Source organism: Cervus canadensis, chromosome 5 (genome assembly GCF_019320065.1).
Source record: "Cervus canadensis isolate Bull #8, Minnesota chromosome 5, ASM1932006v1, whole genome shotgun sequence".
NCBI lineage: Eukaryota > Metazoa > Chordata > Mammalia > Artiodactyla > Cervidae > Cervus > Cervus canadensis.
This window is the reverse complement of record NC_057390.1, coordinates 18,190,570-18,215,585: the sequence shown is the minus strand read 5'-3', so window position 1 is coordinate 18,215,585 and position 25,016 is coordinate 18,190,570. Positions and strand designations below refer to the sequence as shown.

General features: G+C 38.7%; 1 long non-coding RNA gene across 1 annotated transcript in view; it reads left to right on the top strand.

The window, feature by feature from the left end:
• LOC122441273 overlaps nucleotides 1-25,016 on the top strand; it is a 66,410-nt gene that overhangs the window by 3,159 nt on the left and 38,235 nt on the right. Inside the window, exon 2 of the long non-coding RNA XR_006269311.1 lies at nucleotides 9,436-9,562. This is a non-coding gene — a long non-coding RNA (uncharacterized LOC122441273). The remainder of the gene's footprint in view (nucleotides 1-9,435; nucleotides 9,563-25,016) is intronic.

The following is a 25,016-nucleotide window of genomic DNA, read 5'->3' as shown; positions in this document are numbered from 1 at the left end:
AACAACAAACTATAGAAACAAAAAGTTACCCAATACATTTGTAGTGAAGAGGAAAAGTTAAAATTTATATAATCTCCTGTTCCTTCTGCCTCTGTAACTCAGCTTGCGCCTTGCAAAGTCTGGATCTTGTAGGTCACATAGTCTCAGAAAGTGGGGACTCACAATACTAGGAACTGGAGCTTATCTCACTCACCCTTGTCCTGCTCTTTGCATTTGCCCTAGCCCCTGCAAACCTGCAGACCTGCTTAATCATGCCTGTCCGTGTATAAAAATTCTGTAACCCCTTTGTCTGGGGCTCAGAACTTGGAGTGTTAACTCCTCTGCGCTCACCAGCATAATAAACCTGAGTTCTCCAACTCTCCGAGTGTGGTGTTTGGTTTCTCGAGTACTGGTTTCTGCAACATTTCTGGAGGCCCCAGTGAGATTCCAACCATGCCAGCCCCTTGAGCCACCAGACTGGTGGCTCGGCCAGGCTGGAGTGAAGGAACCCCGGGATGAACAAGGAGAAGTGCCACCTGCCTGTATTCCGGGTTCTCTTTCCGACCCGTGTTCTGACTCTCCGGACAGCCAAGCCCCGACCAGACTCAATGGAGGGATGGGCCAATTCACCAGGAATGGCCACAGGATACCGTAAGGCCCTGAGGCTGGTCCCCAGTCAGGACCTACCCCAGCGGGTAGAAGAGGTCACCAAGATCACCTCCTTGGGCTCCCAGGAAGGGAGCATCAGATAGGGAGAACTGGGGACTTGGGAGAAGCAAGGCATTGTGACTGATAACCTCGTTGGAGCTCCCAGGAAGGGAGCAACAGTTAAGGAAACTGGGGACTCAGGAGAAGGGAGGCATTGTGATAGCCTCTGAATGATTATGAGTGTATGATTGCTGATTGAACAGAGTGAAAAAAAATTTTTTCTTTTTAAAAACTGTAAAACCAATTCTTTTTTGCATATGCAATTAAAAACAACTAGCTTGTTAAAAGGCTTGTCAAGGAAAAAGCTTGAAGTTAACCCTTTCCATGTCCTTGAAATACACAGCCAACTTTACCTGAGACCTCAGCCTTGGGCAAATTAGAATTTCAAGCAAAAAAAAAAAAAAAGGGGGGGGGGGTTCAAACTGTATGATCTCTGTCTGTCTGGATTTATGTCTGTCTCAGTGTATGTCTTTTTATTTTTTTCTGATAATATTGTTTAAGTTTTAAATTAATTCTAATTTAATTGGCCTAAAAAAGTAAAGACTTACAAATTAAACAATTCTAAATACAAGAAAAATTAACCTAAATAAATTTCAGGTTCATGTAAACTGGGAAACATTCAATATTAAATATCTAGTACTAATGTTTGTTTGCTAATCTAGTAAGGAAGTAGGATGTATGTTTTTAATAAAGATATAAAAAATAAAGTTACATCTTATAAAGGAAAAAGAAAGTAGGTCTGAATTACAGGTGGCTGTTATAGAAAGGGATTAAGAAGTTTGTGGAAAGTGGACCCTGAAAAAGACTTGTGCATGGTTAGGACTGACTAAATTTAAAATAAACTTAGTTAAGTTTACCTAGATGAGTTTAAAGTAAGCTGGTGCAATTTGGCCTTTCTCTCTATTAAGAGGACATACTTTCTTCAGATGCTGAACTGCTTTTAATAATAGATTTAAGTTTCTTTACCTCTTAATTAATCTGTTCTATATTTACCTTTGAAATCTTTTGTTAACTTTGGCTAAGTGGATAATTATTATTTCACAGTAACTTATATGATCCTACCTGACTGAGTGTTCTAAACCCTTTGACATTTATTGACAAAACTTCCTAAATAACTTGACATCTAGCTAACTTTGGGATGCTTCAGAAGGCCCCTGAGGCATCCCCAAAAGCTATTAAGCTACCTGGGTTCATTGGACATGTTAAGTTACATTAGAAGTAATGTTGAAGGGGTGATAAATCTTTTCAGGTTATACTGTAGGGTTGATGTTACTAATATAGATATCCTAGAATTATGTAAAATTCATATAGATTTGATATTCCCTGATAAAATATGGTCAATTATAATTTTAGTTGTATTAAAGTGTTATGACCAGGTTTCTTTGTCAGTTACAATAGAATCAGATTTTAAACATGCCTTCTATGGTTTTACTTTCATGCTTTTAGAAGAATACTAATTCTTCTAAATTTCTTCAAAATTTAGTTCTTCAGAATTTATGGAAAAGACTTTCTAAGATTAAGCAGATAAGCAACTTTTGTTATTAACAGTAAGTTGGTACCAGACTGGAATTTGGTCTTTTCCCTGTTTAGAGAACAAAATTTTCTTAGAATGCAGCTTTTGATAACAGATTATGAATTTCTTTGCCTTTAAGTGATTTGAATTGGTTTTTAAAATCTTTTTGTTACTTTGGTAAAGTAATAAACATTATTTAAGATTGTGGTACATGTAGACAAGTTCATTCTGCTTCAACAACAAAAAAATAACCCCTCACGGTTAGACTTTTGCTATCCCGATAAACTGAAAACATGGCATTAGTCTGCTCCTAAATTAGGAAATTAAAAATGGATAAGCAACAGCTGAAAATCAAAGAGCCAGGGCTATGGGAAATCCAAGATGGCCACTTGGCTTTTCCCAGCTCCCTGTTAGACCTCATTTTTATTTGATGGGTTAAAGCCTTCCCTGGCTACAGTGTTAATGCACTCACAATGAGTTCTCCAAAAAGAAAAAAAAATTAGGTTTCACTGAATATTAAGTTCTAGTTTTGTTAATTAAAGTCTGTGTTTACTAAGACTCACTTCTGATAGTTCCTTGTAATGTTATATTGCTAAAAGTTTTAATTAAGTTATTAAAAAGGACACCGTAAGATTGTTTCTCAAGCTTATCTCATTAACCAATCTTTGGATAAAGGTCAGATGTTCCATGATGTACAACCAGGAGATGACCACTTGGCTATAATCATTTAACTGAATCAGATGACCTGGGTTATACCGGGCTATACCCAATGAACACTCTTGACTTAAATCCTTGCTTGTGACCTTACTAATAATTGCTAGCTATATTATTTTCTATGTATCTTGTTTCAGAATATTATTTCTTACATTACCAAATGTGTGACTGAGCCTGTGATAAAATGCTGATATGCAGTTCCATATGAGATCAATAATTGTAATAATGTAACTCTAGGTATGGAAAGAAGCAACAAGAGGAAATATTTTCCTGGACCAAGAGGCTAGTAAGACAGGTATGGTCCAGAGACTTTTGCTTCTTACAAGGCCTGGTCTAGTGACAACACATTGAGTGGCCTATCAGTGGAATCTTTGTTAGACCCGGGAATGAGCCTTCTCAGCCCAGTGGGACACAATGACCATGTAATGCCCCCAAAACATGGTCAAATATGTGGCTATGAAGGGGCCCTGCTGACTGAAAGTTGGCCCTTGCCAGCTGCCTCTACAAAGATTAAATCATGACCACTACAAGATGCTGGCCTTCAACACCCCCTTGAAAGGAGTTCAGGATGGATACAAAAAATAAGGCACTCTGTGCTCTGGGAAAAAAAAATAAACAAACAAAACACAGGCCTTCAGATAGTCAGATGTTTTCAGGTAAAGATTTTTATGCATCCAAATTCTTGCATCTTCTCATACTTAGAGAAACACTAATGTCCCGAATCAATGTTTTCCTGGCTAGCCCCTCAGCAGCTTTCCTATGTCTATTAATCTTTGGGCCATATACCTTTAACTTTCTTGTTTGTTTCTCCAAGTAGTAGTACAACAAGAATAGCCCTGGCCAACACCCAGACAACACTAGAACAAGCTGCCTTTCATCCTGTGGACTCTCATCTCCCTCCGTAAATGCATCCTGAGGTCCTCGGGCTATTCTCCCTTTGAGATCTTTCATGGGAGACCACCCCAGTGATAAAAAAGGCTCAAGGGAGACCACCAGCAACTAACTGACCTAGAGATGTCCTGACACCTCCAGGCCCTGGAAAAGTCTTTTCCCATATTGCCTGAGAAACCTTAGAAAGGACACCCATTCCTTTGGGCAGTTGGGTTCATCCCTATCAGCCAGGAGACAAAGTATGGGTTAAAGACTGGAAAAAAGAACCACTTCAGCCAGTTTGGACATGTCCTCACATGGTCGTCCTGGCAACCCCTACTGCTGTTAAAGTTACAGGCGTCATCCCTTGGATCCACCACACCAGAGTCACGAAGGCAGTGGCTTCCTGTAATGAGGACACCTGGAAAGCAGTTTGGGACCCCCAAAATCCCCTCAAGGTCTGGTTCCAAAAACAACAGCCCTCACCCACGAAGGACGCTGAGCCCTGCTCGAGCCACTCTGGAAGCTGACTCGTCCACACACGGCAGAAGCTAGAGGATTCTTCAGCCTTGCTCCAGCCACACTCCAGCAGCTGGCTGGTCAACACACGGCGGAAGCTTGAGGATCCGGCTATCAAAACATCAACGGACTTTCACTGTCAGCCCTGGCCTCTGGCCCTGATTGGTATTATTCCTATGCTGTTCGCTACAGAACGAGCTTCGGTCACACCCCGGGACTGGGATTTGGGTCAGAAGCTGCGGTTAGCTGTGTTATCTCACTGTAGTGGGAAGCCTCATTCTTATTAGATGTCTCTTATGATCGATTCTCCCTGCTAACTAAATCACTCCCCATATAGCTGACCCTTCTTCATGATGGTCTCAGTTGCTGTAGCCGTGACGACCCAAAGACGGGGAGAAAACCTTTTGCTCGAGTTCAGTTACCTGTTATGTGCAGGCGGCTTTGCAGCCTTTTGGTGCCCTTGCTGTAACAGATGGTGCCCTTGCTGTAACAGATGGTGCTGTTCCTTATCCATCAAGCCCCTGTCAACATTACAGTCAACCCTTAAAATCGCTTACTTAACCATCAGCTAGAACAATGTGTAGACAGCCAATCCTATAGGCCAATCACCTACTGCCTTCATAAGCATGCGATGTATATCCAGGGGCCTGGGAGCCAAAAATGTCTTCCAGTCATGCCCCCTGCTGCTGCCACCCTTCCCCACCAGAGGATCCAAACCCCGGGTGGTATCCCGACACCATGGCATTGCCATCGTGCCCCTGTGCCTCCGTCTACCCCAAATGCCACGGAGATGTTACAGCCAGAATAGGTGTCTGTCTGCCAAATAAATGGAAAAACCTACTGGACAGGGACGGTAATGCAGACAAATGAAATCAAGGACCAACTTTGCCCTAAAAAATCAGGCTCTGCCTGTTGGCAGTGTGACCCAGGTTATAGAGTTAACTCCCCCTTAGACCCTCATCTGTACCAGGCTCTCAACACAACTCATCCCCTTGTTAAAGACACCAACCCCCAGCTGGCCAGGGATTGCTGGCTCTGCTTATCCTTGGGAGCTCCATGCTTCTTAGCTACACCAGTACCATTAAATAATGCAACAGCCATGGGAACTCCTATAGATCCACCCTTACAAGGGCCAGTCTTAAGGATATTTTGAGTTAACTCAAAAGGCTCCAGAATGCTTTACAAATGATGGAGGAACTGAACCTTAGGCAATTTAGCCAGGGATGAATGTAATCAAACTTTAAATGGTGAGTGGCCCACTCATCCTCCCACAAACACAATATGGTGCTGTCCGCATCAAGGCCTTTTCTTTGTCTGTGGGACAGATGCTTACTTATGTCTACCAGTCAATGGGATGGGTATCCACACCTTAGTTTTCCTCACTCCCTGATGAATACTGTCCCTAACAGCCAGACTCTCACTGTACCGCTGACAACACATACACAGTCAAAAAGAGCCATCCAGTTTATACCTCAACTAGCTGGTCTGGGAATTATGGCTGAGATAGGTATGGGAATAGAAGGAATTGCTTCATCAACCACCTTCTACCATACATTATCCAAGGACTTCACAGACGACATTGAGAGAGTAGCCAAATCTTTAGCGGCCTTACAGGACCAACTAGATTCCCTAGCTGAGGTGGTTTTACAGAATAGGAGAGGGCTAGACTTACTGACAGCTGAAAAGAGAGGACTCTGCCTCTTCTTGAATGAAGAATGCTGCTTTTATGTAAACCAATCAGAAATAGTCAGGGACATGGCCCAACAGGTAGGGGAACAAATCATAAAAAGGAGAGAAGAACTAGCTAATTCCTGGGATAATTGGAACAATATCTGGATCTGGGCATCGTGGTTTCTCCCTTTAGCAGGTCCTCTCTTCATGGTCTTCATGGCACTCTTGTTTGGCCTTTGTATCCTCAATGCAATTACCCAGTTCATAACCTCTCAGATTGAATCCATAAAGTTACAAATGGTAATAGCTCATTATAGCCCCCTAAACGATGGGGAGCTCTGACTGTCCTACCAAAACATGAGATGATGTTTTCTACAATGCGTGATAGAAGCATCAACAGGGGGCGATGAAGAGGAAAAATTAAAATTTTACATAACCTCCTCCTCCTTCTGCCTCTGTAACTCAGCTTGCTCCTTGCAAAGTCTGGATCGTGTAGGTTACATAGTCTCAGAAAGTGGAGACTTACAATACTGGGAACTGGAGCTTATCTCACTCACCCTGAGAGCGGGTCTGCACTCCCAAGGGTGCAAATGCAAGGATGCTCTTTTTATTTGCCCAGCCCCTGAAAACCCGCAAACCCGCTTAATCATGCCTGTCCATGTATAAAAACTGTAACCCCTTTGTTTTGGGCTCAGAGTTTGGTGTGTTAACTTCTCTGGGCCTGCCAGCATAATAAACCTGAGTTCTCCAGTTCTCTGAGTGTGGTGTTTGGTTGCTTGATTACTGGTTTCTGCAACAGTAGTTGAGAAATAATTTGTGCACCAAGTTAAAGAAACAAGCTTAATATTATATGAGTTTGCTAGTCTTTCAACAGCAACAGCTATGTTTACTTTGAAATCTATGAAATTAGTCAATCGCTAATTAAAGAAAGCTCATTACCAAGCAAATACAAAAAAAAAAAGTCATTCACCTTTGAAAGATGGCATTTTCATTACGGAAACAGCAGAAAAGGACTTAGGAAACTAATGAAAGCGCATAAAATGCAAATTACTGCAGCTAATTGTTGTGTCTTCAAACATTTCCTGAATTATTAATTTACAAAGGAGTAAATCTCTTCCTTTATATAAGATAAAGAAATGATATCCTTCCCTCATGATTAGCTTTAACATTATACTGTTTTATTCTTCTTTAGTGTAGTTGTATCAAAATTTTGTTGAGAGAACAAATAATAAGAATCAAAGAATTCCAATTTTCTTCTAAGTTCTAAACTCTTCTGTTAAAAACCTAGCTAAATATTAACAGCAAGCTATATAAAAGAACCAAACTGAACGCACACATAATAGTCAGTAAATTCTAAGAGAGAACATCACTTCTGCTTTGTTCACTGTGTCATACCAAGCATTTTCAACGTCTGGCACAGAGCCACTAACAGAGCTCTTATCAAGGTAATCAACAATTGCAAATCCATGATAAGACCTCCTCTTACTTAACATTTGACACAATTGACCATTCTCTTCTTGAAATACCTTTGTTTGGCTTCTGGGATAATCACTTATTTTCTTCCTATTTCACTAGATCTCTCTTTGTAATTTATTGGCTTCCTTGCCACTTTTCCACATTGCGGGGCCCCAGGTGTCACTCCCTCATCCTCCTATTGGGTGATACATCTAATCTCATGCTTTTAAATATCATCTAGATTGTAAGACACTAGATCTGATCTTTTCCCTGAGTCTAGGCTTGTATATCTAACTGTGGAGTCAACATTGCTTCTCAGATATTTGGGATTTCAAATCAGCATGCAACGTTGTGAATGGATCTCAAAAGCATTGTGCTAAGTGGAAGATGTCAGAAGCAAAAGGCTGCACACTGTATACTGTGTGATTTCATTTATATGACAGAATTATGATGATTCCCAGGGGCTTGTGGTGGGGAATGGGGTTGACTACAAGGTAACCTTATGGAGTGATGGAACTCTTTTATATCTTAATGATGTTGGTAGGGTGATGGCTATATGATTATACACTTCTGACAAATTTATTGAATTACATCCTTAAAATGAGCAAATTTTTTCACACAAATTGTTTGAATTAATTATTCTTCAATACATCTGATTTTAAAAACTGCCCAAATGTCTTCTCATTACAATTAAGATAAAATCAAAATATTTATTCTTGTTTCAATCACATCAGTTTTTGTTCCTCAAAATGACTAAATTCACTCCCATTTCTGTGCTTTAACTCTTCTGTTTGCCTGGATATTTCTTTCTTTGGGTATTTGAATGGCTACATTTATTTCAGTAGCCAGTCTTTCTTTGGTTTGCTAAATAAGTCTTCTCTCTCCTTTAAGTCAAACTCTGTCCATCCCATTACCCCATTTTAAGCGCTTAGCACCAGTCTTACTTACTTACATATTTATTTGCTTCCTTGTTTATTTTCCCTCTCTCGTCAGTGGTCTGCAACTGTCTGGAAGAAAAGGAAATTATCAACTGGATTCACTGTTGAATATCCCAAGATAAGGCCCCGTATGTGGCATATTGTCAGCATTGAGTACAGTCTGTTAAATGAATGAATAAATAAATGAATGAATAGCAGGAACTTAATAAATGTTTGTTGACTTGCTGACTGACTGAAACTTAAACCACAATTATAAACACTGGCACTTTATATTTAACTAAAGTGTCATAGTACAAAGAATGTGGGTCAGTAATGCTAATGAAGTGTGTACATGAAACCTACACACCCATCAGTGGGCATTTATTGAAGCCTTTCCATGTGAATGACACTGAGCTACAGGTGGCACTTACTTATTTTGAAGAAAACATTCTGTCAATTGTTGTGTCCACTCAATTGTTTAAACTTTCTCAAGTGAATAATTTTCAGGGAAAATCTTGGTTCAAAATTCTGCAAAAAACCTGTGGAAAGTGTGGACATTAGTTATTTTAGTTCTGTTTTTGCATGAAGTTTTGCTCTTAATCCAGTCATTAGGAGGGTTTCATGGATACTGTTGCTAGATTTGAGAAATTCTGAAACCAAGGGTTATTTTTTCTAATAAATCACACTTGGTATGGTGAAGAAACACTCTTTGTTTTTGTAAGTAGGTACATTATAAAAATGTAGCCAACTCTATTTTGAGGAACATAAAGATAGCTGGACTTATGAGTAACTAGGCTGTAAGTGATCACACAACTGGCACTTAGCTGATCATTTTGATGAAGCTTATTGAAGTACATCACAAATAAATCTGAACATATGTGTTTTGTGTATAAACAAATTTGAACTCAGAGTAGAATGCCTTGTGCTAGTCTGAATGAATAGTACTCAGAGATAGAGCAGTGAAACCACCAATAAGAAACACGTCCATGCACACACAGTGGAAAACAGAACTCTTCTTTAATATAGCTGTGGTCTAGTCTTAATTCGTGGAACTTATGTTAATTTATTTTTTGGTTTTGTTTTTGATAGACATATTGGTCCAAATGAATCAAGAGGACAAAGCCTCTTCCTGGAATTTAGGGTTGCTGCTGCCCTGAACCCAATGACTCATTGCAGCAACATCACTCCTTCCTGGCAGAGGATGAGGTTGAAGCAGGTGAGGATAGAGTGGAGGTGGGGAAGGAGTTCAGCGATGCTGATTGTCATTGCTACTCCAGATCCTCCAACTCTCCTTTTTCTAAGAAGTGAATCATTCATACTTGGTGATAGAGACACTGGGTTCCTGGTAATCATGTCTTCTGAAGTAGCACTGGTTGTCAAGGAAAGTAACAATTCAGCAATTTCATGTATTAGATGATGGTATGTCAGGGAGAGACTTAAAAGTGTCAAATCCTGATCCTAAATGCTTTGCTGTAATTCATATTATACTGTTTTCCTTAGAGTCCAGGTTTAGCTTCACTCAGTAGCATCTGAAGAAGAACAAGTACCTGATTTCATTTAATAATTAACATGCGATTATGTGAAATTGGTAAAGCTATGGTATTTTCCCTTTGCTTTTAAAGACAAAATAGCATGTACTCCATACACAGCGTGTCTACATACTTTATGTTGAACCCTCCGGGTAAATGTTAAAGATCTTTTGATGCCCAGTGCCCTCAGATCTAAAAATTGTGGTGAAAGAATAGTACTTTTGCTACCTTGCAACACAACCATCTCTTGCCTCCTGAACTCATAATTATCAAAATACAAGTTTAAAAAATAGTGAAAGCCCCTGTCACTATTTTTTACAGCCCTGTTCCCTGAGAAAACCAACCAAACACTGACTTTTTAAGGCCTCCTTTCTAGAGCTGACATTATTTATCCATTTTGATTCATGACCTTGACTGAAGGAGTTTCTTTAACTCTGGACACATAAACATAGCATTATTTGAAAATAATTGAAATGACTCTACAGAGTGAGAATCATGAAAGTGTCCTATATTCATTTTTTTTTTTTTTAGAGAAGAACTAGAACAACAAAAGAAAGAAATAGTAAAAATAGATGCTACTTGAACTGCCAGAGCATGGACTTTTAAAATAATCTCAGGAATTCCCTGGTGGTCCAGTGGTTAGGACTACCCACTTTTGTTGCTGAGGGCCTGGGTTCAATCCCTGGTCCGGGAACAAAAGATCCTGTGAGTTGCTTGGTGTGGCCATTTTCACAACGTGTCAAGTAAGTACAACTGAGATTCAGAGTGGTTAGTTTCCTGTTTCCAGGATCAAATATGCAGAAAATACCAGGATCTGAGACAAGTATTTGCTCAGTTTATTCTACCCCCGCTTCACTTTATATGTATGATGTACAAATGATATTGTTGCAATTATATTTTCATCTCTTTTGAGGTTCAAATTTGGGTTCAAATTTGTGTCTTTGTTTTAGGTAACCTTAAGGATTGTCTTCATTGTCTTATTTCATGGGGCTCTCCTTTCCCTATATCAGGGCCCTCATTTCTAACTGCAAACAAATGACCACTCTCTAGGTCTGGAATATCTTGAAATTTCACAATGTAAATATACTGCTTACTAACCTGTTGAAGGGATGCCGTTTTTCCTTTCCTATGCTTTCTTCCTGTTATCTCCTGGCCTCCAGCACTTATCACTCTGCTAGTGACTTCTTTTTGGGTTTCAAGATCCTAAAGATCTCTCTCTGTATCTGAGCTCCCTGGTGGCTGTCCTCGAGTTCCTTCTGGTCAACATTGTGCCTGCCTGGGGTGGGGTTGGGGAGGATGTGATGAGGGGAGAGGATCTCCTAGGTTGGACCAAAGCTGAAAATAAATGGTTGCCATCACAACACTTGTGGAATGCAGCTAAAATCTTTGTTTGCATATAGCAACTTTTGTTTCTGTGCTTCAATCATTTTATGTTCATGGATTGTGAAAGCCCCATGGACAGAAGCGCCTGATGGGCTACAGTCCTTGGGGTCGGAAAGAGTTGGACACAACTGAGTGACTAACATACATGCTTTTCATTCATTTAATGTCCACGAATTGTGTGAGCTACACAATGAATGTAGATTTTAAAACAATGCAGACCATCCAAACTGGATTGTCTATAATGTTTTGATTAAAGATATTTCTGTTACTATTTCTGCATTTTTCCTAACATTGATAAAAATTAAAACCTGAAGCACATAGCATAATGAAAATAAATACCTCAGGCATCATCTAAATAATCAAGATTAAATTCACGCTGCCACCGTGTATTTTACTTTTATTTTACTTTTCTGAAAGTCAATTCCCCTTGAAAGACACTTCTGATAAATTTCCTCAGATATTTTACTAATCCTAATTCAATGTAACAAATATTTTTAGACTATCTATTATTTGCTTTATTCTAAGCTAGAAACTGGCCTTATGAAGTAAGTATAAGAGTTTCTCCACTCAAGGAGTTTGCAGTCTAATTAGAATATCTTAATAAATAGGTGTTTGTGTGTATGTGTGTTTGTACATGAGACAATCAGATAAATATAGCATAGTATATGGTTGTGCTTTAAAATATGGTGTTTAGATGACAAATATGATAGAAAGTCACAGTATTGAAAGCATTTTGAGAGTTTCTTCAATGTGCTAGCCATTCTAATCTCCTCAGCTGTGAAGTTTTGACTCAATTTGGAAAAAAATAATATCCTCAACAAAACAATTTTAAACCTGTGGCTTTTTGGTATCCTCTGTTATTACTTTTCTCTCCATGTAATAAAGGGGCAATGTGTTCCTTTATCCTCTTCTTACTCTGGAGTCACTGAGCCATTTTTTTAACTGTCTTTTTTGTCTTCCTGCCAGTTGCATCTCATTTCTTATTCTGGTTTTCCTGACTGTTCCAAAAGGCTGACCTAAAGTCAAATTATTTAATTTCCTGGGAAAAAAAATAGTTTCTTTCTTATTCTTGTCACTTTGTTCTTCATCTTTAGGTTTAAAGCTTAATTCACCAATGGGTATATTTTTATCAAGTCCCCATTTAAGGATGATGTAAGGTGACACATACCTCTTTTCTTCAAAAACATTTTTTACAATTTTAGAATTTCAAGTTGACAACATTTGTGTGTAACATATTTCTAAAAGAAAATCCATAGGGAAATTTGACATAAATCTACAAATATAATATTTAGAATGTTAACTGTAATAAAACCCAAAACTACATCTTTAGATGAAAACTTTTTTTTTGATGAAATCATAAAACCCCATCTTATGCTATATTTAATACTTTTGTAAAGAGTAAACTTTGGAGAAATAATCTAAAAATGTGTCTAGCTAGAATAATGGGAAAGTGTGGTACATCATGAATCAATATAAATTTATTTTTGAGGAAAGCAAAATGACCATGATGGACAATGAAATGTTTCAAGCACTATAAAATGTATTGAGTTCCAAAAACCAGACAATTTTGTATAAAATAACTTTAGAATTGGTTTTCCCCTGGATAATAAACAATGGTGAAATGTACTAAAAATACAGAAAAACATATTTTTGAGAAGCATATTAAATCAGAGAAATGATATTGTCATAATTGATTGCATAAAGACTCCCAGAAAAGCAAACTTGATGTAACCAGTCTGAAGCTTAAAATGGGGAAACCAGCTATCAGGGGTCAATGAGAAACAACTTAAAAATGGCATCAAAAAGTTTGGAAAAAAATCTCTAAATAAGACTAAAAACAACCCCCATAACACACTGGCATATATGATTAAGAGGGGGTTTTACAGTGTTTACTCTGTTCGTTCTGGTAATGTGGCTACATTGGTCCATGAATTCTCCAAGAATCTGTTCAAAGTGACTCCTCCTAGAAGCTTCTACCTCTCTCGAGGCTTGAACTTTTACTCTAATTTAGATTTTCTTGGTCTTGACATTTTTATTGATATGTTAATATTTTGATTTTATTTCATATCTTTTTTATGAATAAATTTTAACATGTATATGCATAAGATATGATGATGAATGGATTATAGCCTTAAGGTCTCAATGATCAGATCTCTCTAATGCCATTCAAGTTTTTCCTTGTCTAGAAAAATAACCTAATTGATAATTGTAAATTTAAAAACAATGAATAATTATACCCAAGCTATTCTTTTAGAATATGATTTAAAATATAAAACAAACTTACAAGCTAATTCTTATCAATTAATCTAAGGGTTTAAGGTAATAATTTTGAAGGTAGGTTAAATGATTTATCTGGAATCTTTTACACTTGTTTGAGTGGTGGCTCTTCTAGACATTAATTTTGTGATATCAGCTACTTTATTTAACCTATGCCTCTTTTTTATCTGAAAATGTGAAAATTAATGGTGCCCATCTTGTAGGATTGTTTTGAGGATTAAATGAATTAAGATTTTTAAAGTATTTGGAATAGTAAGCAAGTATTTAAACATTATTTGTGTATTATTACTCATCTCCCAAAGCAGTAACTATCTCTCCAGCTATGTCAAATATGTTATTAAAACCTATCCATTATCCATTGCTTTAGATTTCAGTTACTGAATTTTTCTTTTATTGAAATTTATTTATTTTAAAATCTCGTTGTTTATTTCTTTTGCTTTTTGTTCGTACTTTCAAAACAAAAAATTTCCTTAGATATATTAAGCACAATTACTTTATATTCTATGCTGTTTAAAAGCCTCAAGTCTGATACCACTTGAATTTAAATTCTTGGCTTGAGGAGTTTTGGATTATCCAGGAAGAATGGATTTAGGCTAGGAACTCATACAAAGGCTGATTTTGGTTGAGAATTTTCCAGGAAATTTTTCTTTGTTCTTCTTCACCCAATGCCAAGGTTCACGATGGGTGATTTAACTTGCTATTGTTTGGAGCCATGAGTGGGAACAGACAGACATTTCTACTTCACTCTTTTTCTGAGGTCTGAAGGCTCTTCTTTATACAAGTGTCTCTCCATCTTTTGGTGAACTTCAGTCTCAGCTCTCTTAAAGTCCTTGAAAAAAAAAAAAAAAACAAAAAAACTCAAGTGCGCCTGTATTCAGTAAATGCCCGTTGAGATTAAATTGGCTTTATCTTATTTTTTCCCTCCCAGTTCTTGAACTTATCCTTAAATTTCTTTCTTTTCTTTCTTTTTTTTTAAAGTGGGGTTCAGAACATTGAGCATGAAACGTATCCTCTTAAGTTTTAAAGTTTACAGTATGTTATTGTTGGTTATAGGCCCTCTATTGTGGAGCAGCTTGCTAGAACTGATTCATCTTGCACAAGTGAAACTTTATACCTGTTGAACAGCTGTTTCCCATCCCCCCACCCCTTTCCGTGGCAACTCACCATTCTATTCTCTGCTTCCGAGAATCTGACTCTTTGTTAAGTGAAATCATGTAGTATTTATCCTTATATGATTGGCTTTTTTCATTTTTTTCACTATAATGTCTTCCAGGGTTAGCTAAGTTGTTCTGTGTGGAAGAATTTCCTCCTTTTAAAGGCTGAATAATATTCCATTGTATAAATATACCACAGTTTCTTTCTCCTCTTACCAATTGTCAGACATTTAGGATATTTCCTATCTGCTTTATTGACTATGCCAAAGCCTTTGACTGTGTGGATCACAATAAACTGTGGATAATTCTGAAAGAGATGGGAATACCAGACCACCTGACCTGCCTCTTGAGAAACCTGTATGCAGGTCAGGAAGCAACAGTTAGAACTGGACATGGAACAACAGACTGGTTCCAAATAGGAAAAGGAGTACGTCAAGGCTGTATATTTCACCCTGATTATTTAACTTATATGCAGAGTAGATCATGAGAAATGCTGGGCTGGAGGAAGCACAAGCTGGACTCAAGATTGCTGGGAGAAATATCAATCAGCTCAGATATGCAGATGACACCACCCTTATGGCAGAAAGTGAAGAAGAACTAAAGAGGCTCTTGATGAAAGCGAAAGAGCAGAGTGGAAAAGTTGGCTTAAAGCTCAACATTCAGAAAACTAAGATCATGGCATCTGGTCCCATCACTTCATGGCAAATAGATGGGGAAACAGTGGAAACAGTGACAGACTTTATTTTTTTGGGCTCCAAAATCACTGCAGATGGTGACTGCAGCCAAGAAATTAAAAGATGTTTACTCCTTGGAAGGAAAGTTATAACCAACATAGACAGCATATTAAAAAGCAGAGACATTACTTTGTCAACAAAGGTCCATCTAGTTAAGGCTATGGTTTTTCCAGTGGTCATGTATGGATGTGAGAGTTGGACTATAAAGAAAGCTGAGTGCAGAAGAATTGATGCTTTTGAACTGTGGTGTTGGAGAAGACTCTTGAGAGTCCCTTGGACTGCAAGGAGATCCAACCAGTCCATCCTAAAGGAGATCAGTCCTGGGTGTTCATTGGAAGGACTGATGTTGAAGCTGAAACTCCAATACTCTGGCCACCTGATGTGAAGAGCTGACTCATTTGAAAAGACTCTGATGCTGGGAAAGATTGAGGGCAGGAGGAGAAGGGGATGACAGAGGATGAGATGGTTGGATGGCATCACCGACTCAATGAACATGACTTTGGGTAAACTCCGGGATTTGGAGATGGACAGGGAGGCTTGGTGTGCTACAGTTCATGGGGTCGTAACGAGTCGGACACGACTGAGTGACTGAACTGAACTGAACTATCTTGGCTGTTGTGAATACGCTACCATAAACATGAGAGTGCAGGTTATCTTTTGAAAGTACTTATTTCAGTTCTTGTGAATATACACCCAGAGGTGGAATTTCTGACTCATGTGTTAGTTCTCTTTTTAACTTTTTGAGGAACCTCCATACTCTTTTTTAATAGTGGCTGTACCATTTCATACTGTTCATACTGTTCATGGGGTTCTCAAGGCAAGAATACTGGAGTGGTTTGCCATTCCTTCTCCAGCGGACCACAGTCTGTCAGAGCTCTCCACCATGACCCGTCCGTCTTGGGTGGCCCCACACGCATGACTTAGTCTCACTGAGTTAGACAAGACTGTGGTCCTGTGATCAGATTGGCTAGTTTTCTGTGATTACGGTTTCAGTGTGTCTGCCCTCTGATGCCCTCTCGCAACAACTACCGTCTTACTTGAGTTTCTCTTACCTTGGACACGGGGTATCTCTTCACGGCTGCTCCAGCAAAGCGTAGCCATTGCTCCTTACCTTGGATGAGGGGTATCTCCCCATGGCCGCCCCTCCTGACCTTGAACGTGGAGTAGTTCATCTCGGCCTTCCTGTGCCCGCGCAGCTGCCGCTCTTTGGACGTGGCTTGCTCCTCTTGAGCATGTTGTTTTATGTTGTCTCATGTTGTTTCATGAACAGTATGAAAAGGCAAAATGATAGGATACTGAAAGAGGACCTCCCCAGGTTGGAAGGTGCCCAATATGCTACTGGAGATCAGTGGAGAAATAACTCCAGAAAGAGTGAAGGGATGGACCCAAAGCAAAAACAATACCCAGTTGTGGATGTGACTGGTGATAGAAGCAAGGTCCGATGCTGTAAAGAGCAATATTGCATAGGAACCTGGAATGTTAGGTCCATGAATCAATTAGCAAACTGGAAGTGGTCAAACAGGAGAAGGCAAGAGTGAATGTCGGCATTCTAGGAATCAGCAAACTAAAATGGCAGGAATGGGTGAATTTAAATCAGATGACCATTATATCTACTACTGAGGGCAGGAATCCCTTAGAAGAAATGGAGTAGCCATCATGGTCAACAAAAGAGTTTGAAATGCGGTCCTTGGATGCAATCTCAAAAATAACAGAATGATCTCTGTTCATTTCCAAGGCAAGTCATTCAATATCACAGTAATCCAAGTCTATGCCCCAACCAGTAACGCTGAAGAAGCTGAAGTTGTACGGGTCTATGAAGACCTATAAGACCTTTTAGAACTAAATGACACATAAAACATTTTATCTTTCTACATTATAATTTCCCTTCTGTAGTTTTCTGTCCTTATTAAAAAAAAAGAAATTTGGTTATAGTAAATGTGGTATAATGCCATTTTACTGCACCAGGAAACTCAGTTTATTCTATGAGACTATGAATTTTATGTACTTCCCATTGTGTGTATAACGATCCCCCGGAGTTTCAGCTTCTTATTTGAGTAATCTGTATTCTCTCTCACCCCATCCTCTAAAATCTTGCTCACTTTACTGTAAGAAGTGTTAAATTATTTCTTTGATCCAAAACTGATTTACCTGGGTAATCATCCCATCACTCCACTGGGGTTAATGAGTATAAAGAGTATGGTGATACTTAAAAAGGAACCTGAAATGATAAACAGGTTATGACTAAGACGGAAAAACTGAAACACAATTACTTAAGTGTAGATGACTTAGGCAGAGGGGAAAAGCCAATTATCTTATGTTGAAAGATTTTAGTCAATAATATAAAAGTTTATCTATTTGCATAATCTTTTTGCATCAGTGTAGGATTGTTTATCTTTCTGTATGGCCCATATGGATAAATTGTAAGTTGTACTTCCTATAGTGAAGGAAGGATAGTGGCACCATAAGATATCCTTTCCTCTTCAAGTAAACATACTCGTTTATGACTTTTTAAAAGGTAAGAAGATTACTTATATTATTTTGTATTTTGATTTTTATTTACATATGTTCTTATGTTTCCATCTCATTATATTTTCCTCGAGAAACTCAAGGTGGTGTTGGTTTACAGGAATATTGAAATTATCATCGAGAAGATGTGAGTACCCATTGATTCTTGATCTGGACCCAGGTAACTGGGAGCTCTCTACCTCCTATCCTTAGAATCCACTTTTTTCCTGCAGTGGGAATTGTTTTCAAGGATGCAGCCTTGAGAGTACTGTATTGTTGAGATTGTCTGAACAGTATATGTGACTGAGCCCAGTTAAGGCCTCTAACCTTTGAGATTCTGGTGGGCAGGTTCAATGATCTACTCATCTTGCTGTCTCCCAAGACAAGCCTCCTATGTAAATTCCCTTGTTTATTAATACTGCCATCTACCAATCTGAAGTGCTCTGTCTTTTTCATCTCTCCTTGCCCTCCTTGTATGGGGGCTAGTTTCAGATTTCACCTGCAAGACTGTCCAGGTTTGTGAATCAACAAAGAGATAAAAAATGTCTTGAGGTTTAGAAAAATAGAACAGTGAAAGTCTCATTTATGTGTTTTAAGCCATTTGAGATTTTTTTCCCCTAAATTATAGCAACTCTTAATTGGACACATATGATATATTGTCATACAGCTGAATAACAAAGAAAAAAGGAAAACACTAGCTAGGATTACTTTGCTACTCTCATTTTATCTTGGGGTACCATCTGAATATTTTCAAATGCCAGATTTAAATAAGTCATATTTCATATGTTTCTCTCACTCTCCTATTTTTCATTCATTGTTGTTGCAGGGATATTTTGAATCAATATTCTCTTAGTTTTTTAAAATTATTCCTTGAGTTATAAGCAGTGCTTGGACTAGGAGAAATTTATAAACTCTCCTATGTTGTGCATTTCATAGGTACTGAGGAAAGGAGATTCAGTATATATCTTTCTTACAGATCATGCTTTACATCTACTGTTCATTCAGTTATTCATTTATCAACATTTGTTGAATATCTGTGATGTTTATAGGAAGGGGTAAAGAGCAAAGAAATGCAAACCTTGCCCTTGTAGCAAAACCAAGCAAAACCTTGTATGCAAACCAGTTATTACAATAGAGAGTGATTAGTATATTGGCGTGGAATGGAATACCGGGCAACAGTGTGTGAGCCTTGCAGGGTTTGAGGAGACAAGTCAGGTGAGTGTCCTGTGGGAAGCGTGGAACAAAGAGATAGGGTATTTCAGTTAGGAAGAATCGTGCACAGGTGCGGAAGAGATAAGCTCCTTGGGGATAATGTGTGGGCTTCCCCTGGCTAAAACTTCAGATGCCTCTGAGGGGTGGCAGGTAAAACCAGAGAGAAATATAGCAGCCAAAGAAAGTTCAAAGGTGATGGGAAGCAATGTGCGTGTGTGCTAAGTCACTTCAGTCGTGTCTGACTCTTGGTGATTCTGTGGACTGTAGCCCACCAGGCTCCTCTATCCATGGGGATTTTCCAGGCAAGAATACTGGAGTAGGTTGCCATTTCCTCCTTCAGGAGATCTTCCTGACCCAGGGATAAAACCCATGTCTCTTATGTCTTTCTGTTCTATCCATTAAAAACCATTATTAACCTTTTTTTAATTTTGTGAAATCTCTCCCAAGCAATTGTCTACCTTAGAAGTCATCAAAAGTCAGACTTGTGCAGCTTTGAATCTTCCTGATCAACAACCAGTTCTCCATTTCACTTTGTAATGGCTATGCTATGTCTAAATCTGATAACTATTTCTTTAAAGTTGATAAGCCAAATACAGTTCCTTTTCTTCCATCTTAAATACCAGGGACTGCTGTTGTGAATTGATGAACCCCTGTTATTTGTGAAATTACCTCTATTGTTACCATCTGACAAATTACTAACCGATACACATCACAAAAATGCCAGGCACTTCGGCTCGTTTAACTGCTTTTCTTCCTTCCCCCCATGATTACTGTCATTTTTTTTTTCTTAGCTCTGTGTTAAATCACCAGCTAATTATGCATCATCACAGCAACTCATAACAAGTTGAGCATGTCTCCCTCCTAAATTCTAAAAGCAACTCTGTTGAGCCAGGCTCACAATGAGAGTGTTGTCACTTTTCTTGACCTTGCTTTACCCTCTGGGGCTTTGGGATTTTTGAGTTTTGTGATTATGGTGGGAACCTGCTCAGAAAGTGGTGTGCTTTGGAAAAGTGTGTTGGTCATTTGGGTAAGGAGAAGAATAGGGAACAAAGTCAAAAGCATCTCCCAGCTGTTTCACTGCCAACTTCAGATGACTTTACCTGTTTTCTTATTTCTAATGTATCTTTTAATAAAAAAGCATTGACTGATGGAAAGCTGGAGGTTGAATCGTGAGTCTTTAGCTAAATATGATAATTTTTTAAATAAATGCTTAGTAGAGCTACAGGCTTCCCAGGTGGCTCAGTGGTGAAGAATCTACCTGCAGTGAAGGAGATACAGGTTTGATCCCTGGTCAGGAAGATCCCCTGGAGGAGGAAATGGCAACCAACTCCAGTATTCTTGCCTGAAAAATCCCATGGACAGAGGATGGGTTACAGTCCACGGGGTGGCAAAGAGTCGGACATGACCTAGCACAAGCACGAGTAGAATTACAGGTTAATCAATCTGTTTTCTCATCTATTAAATTAGCGTAATCCTTCCTATCTCACAGAGGAGTTATGAGGATAAGGTATCCTAAATTATTGCTTGGTGCCCACTGGTTAAAGGCAGACTATTCAACATAGCTTTCAGGGAACATTGCCTTTTCTTTTTGTATAGTTGTGATCAGAATTTGAATCTTAGACATTATTCTATTGTTATTAACTGGGAAATTTCAGGTAGTAGATTTAGGGAGTCCAGCAGAAAGTATCAGTTTTGATCCTATTGAATTTCCGTTTAGAATGTGGAATATAAGTTGACTAGGGCATGAGAAAGCCATTCTTCTCCTGTGGTCCCCAGTGTATTTCAGGGGCTCCATGAAGTCTATTTTCATTTCTCATATATTTTTATTTTGTTGCCTCTATACAAATACCAAAGAATTTCAATAGGTTCATTTATAATCATAATCTCATCTTGGTTCACCACCTGTTCTCATTTATCAGCATTGCCAAGGAAAAGTGTACATTTTTATTTTTATTTAATGAAGAACCAGCTGCTTTAACAGATGTTTCATAAATTTAGAAGATACCCTGCACTTCCCTATCAGTGAAAGAACACCTAAATGCTCTCGGCATATGCAACAACTGATATAAGTACTTTGCTTCCTTGACCATTAAATTTCTTTGAGTAAATTACAAATTATTCAACTCCTTAAATCAATAATCAATATACAATGGCAGATTGCACAGGCCTGTTTATCTTTCCCTTTATGTTTTATTTTGAAGACCATTATTCAAAAAGTGTTGGCTATAATGCATGGTAATTGGTGCTTCTACAGACTAGCTTAATCTATAACCCATCAATATAAGTATTATTATTTCCATTTAAAGAGGAAGAACCAGAGGGCTAGAGATGCTAAGGTCATTAAGCTAGAAAGAGCAGAGTCAATATTCAAACTCAAATCTCTGTGACTTCAAAACGAATGTTCATTTTATCCCTACCTACCCTACCAGCTTGGAGAAGGAAATGGCAACCCAGTCCAGTATTCTTGCCTGGAGAATACGATGGACAGAGGAACCTGACAGGCTACCGTCCATAGGGTCACCAAGAGTCAGACAAGACTGAAGTGACTGAGCATGCAAGCACCCTACCAGCCATGTGTAATTCCATGAAAATTTTCTAACAAATGCATAGGAAATATCCTCTTATAATTCTCTTAAGATATATACTGTTCAAGTGACTCACGAAAGTCCTTCTTAATTACTTCAGATTACTGATGCTGATTAAGAAAAGAAAGAACTGGGGCTTTTACAGAAACAAAAAGGACTTTATATTGTCATATACCCTTAAGAAGTTAGTACATGGTCAGAATACCCTAGACCAGGAATCAGATTTTCTGGGAAGGAGAAGGACTCTGAGATGTGCCAGGGGTGAGTGACCAGTTAGTGTGGGAGGATTCTGCTGTGTTCTAGAGTGAGTTATGGACTCGAAACATCATCCTTGATGTCTATGGACACATTCCCACTCTTATTAGAGTTCAGTATGCTGAAGATTAGAAATTACTTTTCATGCTCAGATCTTCCAAGTTACTCTGTCCTAACTATGCTTGGAGGTGGGAAGTTCGAATATAGTTTACAATTTAATTTCAGAAACATACCATCTTATTCCCAGCCAGCCTCACACAGATGCTTATTTTATTGAAGCCATCATGAGTGTTTTGTTTTGCAGGAAGAAAACTTTTTATTTTTATTCTCATCAAATTAATTAGAAGAGAAACAAAATATGATTTCCAATTGTCTCCCTGAATTTTTTTTTTTTTTTTTACTGTCAAAGCTGAGTTACTTTCCTGTTGGTGCCTTGATCATTCTATAGAACCACTAACCTTGTTTTCTCATTTGCTTCTCTTAAACATTTCTTGCCAGATATCTACTCACTCAGTATCCATCCATCCATCCATTCATTCATCTGTCCAATGCATCCATCCATTCATCCGTTAATCCATCTAGCTATTAATTAATTTTTAATTAATTAAATCAGTCATCATTCATCATTCAATTTTCACTTCCTTTTTGGACACTGTGTTTATACTTTATTGAAATATTTTGTAAAAGTACCAGTAATTAAAATGACATGGTTTCTATGTGCAGGTATTTATTTTATTGTTGGAATTAGAGGGTATTATTGTCAACAAAGGTCCGTCTAGTCAAGGCTATGGTTTTTCCAGTGGTCATGTATGGATGTGAGAGTTGGACTGTGAAGAAAGCTGAGCGCCAAAAAATTGATGCTTTTGATCTGTGGTGTTGGAGAAGACTCTTGAGAGTCCCTTGGACTGCAAGGAGATCCAACCAGTCCATCCTAAAGGAGATCAGTCCTGGGTGTTCATTGGAAGGACTGATGCTGAAGCTGAAACTCCAATACTTTGGCCACCTGATGTGAAGAGCTGACTCATTGGAAAAGACCCTGATGCTGGGAAAGATTGAGGGCAGGAGGAGAAGGGGACGACAGAGGATGAGATGGCTGGATGGCACCACCGACTAGATGGACATGAGTTTGAGTAAACTCTGGGAATTGGTGATGAACAGGGAGGCCTGGTATGCTGCCATTCTTGGGGTCGCAAAGAGTCGGACATGACTGAGCGACTGAACTGACTGAACATAAATGTCTACCAATAGAAGCCTGCTAATAAATATTTCCTAATAATACTATTTTAAAACTCAATTTAAATTTTTCCCAGATTTACCCCTTTGGTATTAGTTTTGTGAGTTAATTAAATTTAACAACAAATAATAACTTCTTCTATATGATAATTAACTCTCCCCTTTCCAAACAGCATACCTGTCTGCTCTATTCTTAAAATGAATTTATATATTCATTTAACGTGTTATACTGTGAACTTACCACATGGTAGGCAGTGCTTAAGGTGCTGGCATACAATATTCCTTCCCTCAAGGATCTTATGTTATAGAGAAGGGAGACAGAAAATTTACAATAAATATAGTAAACAAATTATATGGAAGACAATAAGTGGTTTAGAAAAAATGAGCAAGGCAAACAGTGTTTGGACCACTGGAGATGAGGAGTGCTACAGTTTTATATAGGATCATTAGGATGGATTTCATTGAGAAGGTGACTTCTGGGAACATATTTAAAGGAGAAGAGGGAGTTAGCCAAGCAGACATCTGGAGTGTTTAAGGTCAGTGTAGTTGGATTGAGGAATGAGAGAAGAATAATAGGAGATGAAGTTAGGTGAATAATGGAAAGCCACATCATACAGGGCCTTGTAGAACATTTGGACTGTGGCTTCTGAGTGAGATTATTATCATGCAGTTCAGAGATGGTGGTGGCTTGAATGAGTGTCATTGTGAAGGTGGTGACCAGCAGCTGAAATTTAGAGTGGAGTTGTCTGAATTTCCCAACAATACTTGATGGAATTTGAAAGACAGGCGTCAAAGATATTTCCTCATCAATTAAAATGATAAAAGCTGTGGGCGATCAGTTTGCGAAGGAGGATTAGGTGGTCAGTTTTGGAGAGCTTAAATTTGAGATGTCAGATAACTAACTGGAGACTTCAACTAGGCAGTGAGGAATACAAATCTATAGTTTAGAAGGGGTTAGGGCCACAGTTTTAAATTTGGGAGCCATTGGCATATAATGAGTATTTAAAGCCATAAGACCTGGTGAAATCACAAAAGGAGTGAGGATAGATGTCCCAGCATTGTGAGGTTGGGCAGAAGAGGTGGAATCAGCAAAGAATATGGGGAACCTGTGCTATACGGCAGCTTCCCACTAGCTAGCTATTTCACACATGGTAGTTTATATGTCAGAGAAGGCAATGGCACCCCACTCCAGTACTCTTGCCTGGAAAATCCCATGGATGGAGGAGCCTGGTAGGCTGCAGTCCATGGGGTCGCGAAGAGTCGAACACGACTGGGCGACTTCACTTTCACTTTCACTTTTCTGCATTGGAGAAGGACATGGCAACCCACTCCAGTGTTCTTGCCTGGAGAATCCCAGGGACGGGGGAGCCTGGTGGGCTGCTGTCTATGGGGTCGCAGAGTCGGACACGACTGAAGTGACTTAGCAGCAGCAGCAGCAGTGTATATGTATGTCAATGCTGCTCCCTCAATATGTCCCACTCTCCTCCTGTTGTGTCCACAAGTCCATTCTCTACTTCTGTGTCTTTATTACCACCCTGCAAATAGGTTCATCAGTACCATTTTTCTAGAGGGGTGGGGAGAGTGGGACGGAGACTCAAGAGGGAGAGGATATATGTATACATATGGATGACTTACATTGTACAGCAGAAATTAACACAATATTGTAAAGCACTTATACTCCAATTAAGTAAAAGAAAGAATATGAGGAACCACTAGTGAAGTAAGAAGAAAACAAAAGGAGTATATTCTGGAAACCTAATGAAAAAAGAGTTTCAAGGAGAAAGGAGAGATCAATTCTGCCAA